Source organism: Dermacentor silvarum, chromosome 11, assembly GCF_013339745.2.
Source record: "Dermacentor silvarum isolate Dsil-2018 chromosome 11, BIME_Dsil_1.4, whole genome shotgun sequence".
Lineage (NCBI taxonomy): Eukaryota > Metazoa > Arthropoda > Arachnida > Ixodida > Ixodidae > Dermacentor > Dermacentor silvarum.
The window spans coordinates 25,067,741-25,069,901 of NC_051164.1; positions in this window are offsets into that span (position 1 = coordinate 25,067,741).

Below are 2,161 nucleotides of genomic sequence, written 5' to 3' on the forward strand. Positions count from 1 at the left end.
AAGTTGACAGCAGCAAAGGGAGGCAGCAGACACTTTGGAGGCGTCAGCCACTGCGAAGTCACCGTGTAACGGATTGGGTATTTATGTACGATTTTGTTTTGCACGTTCACATGACCAAGACTGATAATAAAATGAAATCGTGGTGTTTAACATCCCTAAGCTGCACAGCGGCGTGGGGGCACTGTAATGAAGGCTCCGGAATAATTTTTATCACCCGTGGTTTGTTACCGTGCTCCTAAAGCACGGTAGCAAGTGTTTCTGCATGGCTCCCTCATCTGAATTTAGCGCTGCGACTGCAGGTACGGCTCCACTGAACCGCCGTGATGGGTATGGCTCATAGGTGTACAGGAAGTTCAAGTTGTATATCGCTCAACACTACAGTGTATATGGGGCGCAAATTAGTACTTTCCCGACAATGCACTACGATATGTTGCCCGAAGAGCAGTCATTTAGGCGAAGTCTCATTTGCGAACTTTGGACACTCCATGCCTCCCGCGCTCTGTTCTCAGCCCTCTGTTCTCTCTTCTGTCCCCTCTGCTGACCTTGCGCGGTCCACCTACCTTGAAGCATGTTTTACCAACAAGCCCAATCTTACACCCTTCTCCTTTGGGCACGACGAAAATTTCAATCTTCGGTGATAAAATGTTCGCTAGCGATGAGTAATAAATTTTGTGGCTGTTTGATCTACGGAAGAGGCACATTCTTATGAAATCACTACGTGCTGACTTAAGGGAACCACGCACTCGGAAATAATGCTACGTTGTTGTGCCGGTAAAAAGGGAACAATCTTACTTTCGAAGCAAAGTTCGTAGATGGTGTCACTTCAAAAAATACGGCAACGTGCTGCAATTGCGATCGCGGCAGTTGATATACAAGCAGCGCACTTATGCAGAGGGAACAGGTCGCATGAACGTTTTTCTGCCCAGCAGCGCCCACTTCGAAGGAGCGTCAGGGGGGAGATGCACTCACAGTGACGTCACGCTGTTTGAGAACACGGAGAGGTCTATTACCACGCGGGGGTTTGTTTGCGCGATATGAGGGACGCCGAGATGTGCTGCAGAAACACCGCTCCCACAGGTACTACCATTGCAACTACGTGTTAAAAAACGATGACACAAGCTGGCATCGTCTGCATGGCTGTGTTAGAACTCGTTCCAACAAGCAAAGCTGTCTGACCTGAGGTCTTTAAATGCACAGCTGCTTCTGAGCACCAGTCTGTGCGAGTGGAACACGAAGACGCCTAGAAATTTTTTCTGGCGTTCAAATTCTGACCCAAAGGGAAAGCGTTCAGTTAAATGTGAGTAATGTTCCTCAAAAATCGTAATAACATTTAAAAAAACAGACAAGAACGAAAGAAATCAGTACTTCTATGTGAAATAAGAGGCGCCAAGGACCTCAACGCGCTTTCTTTCACGCGGGAAATAATTACGGATGTTCTATAGGGTTCGGCTGCTTTGCGTGCTATGGGGGTCGTCTGTTCGAATCCTGCCGTCAGAGATTTTATTTATGTTTATTTATTAAATATAATACATGTATTCGGAGCATCACGGCCACTAGTGGTCCCAGTATCACTTATTGGCCGACATTTTCACGTTTCACTGTCCTAAGGATGAGCCCACGACAAGAGGCTAGAAATATACCCGATACAGAAACGTGATGGTCATGCATTTGGTATGAAAGACTTTGTCTTTGATATCAACACAAATGTGTACAAAAAACGAAAAAGATTGCCCAACAACGTCGCACGTTTCAACACAGCTGTTCGCCCTTAATAATGAACGATTTAAGTTGCTTGCGTCACGTTCGTGCGGAAATACATGTAGAAGCACACAGCTGCTTCCCCTTCGCGAAGAAGAAAATCTGTTTATTCTCTTCCTTGAAATCACACCTCTGACGGCTGAATTCCTTGATTTCATGCTTGTGGGAAGGAGAAAAAGTAAAAAAATAAAAAATAAAGAATAGCAGGAACGACGCCGTCAGAAATTTTTTAAAGGTTGTCGACCGATTAAAGCGTTGCGATCTCAGTTACCGTGACGCCGATGACGTGCTCCAAACACCCACGTGACTCATCGCTTCGTGGCATTTGGCGCAGCAGCTGCACGTATTTCACTCTTTGGAGAATGAAAAAAAAAACACATTGGCAGTAACTATCCAACATTGT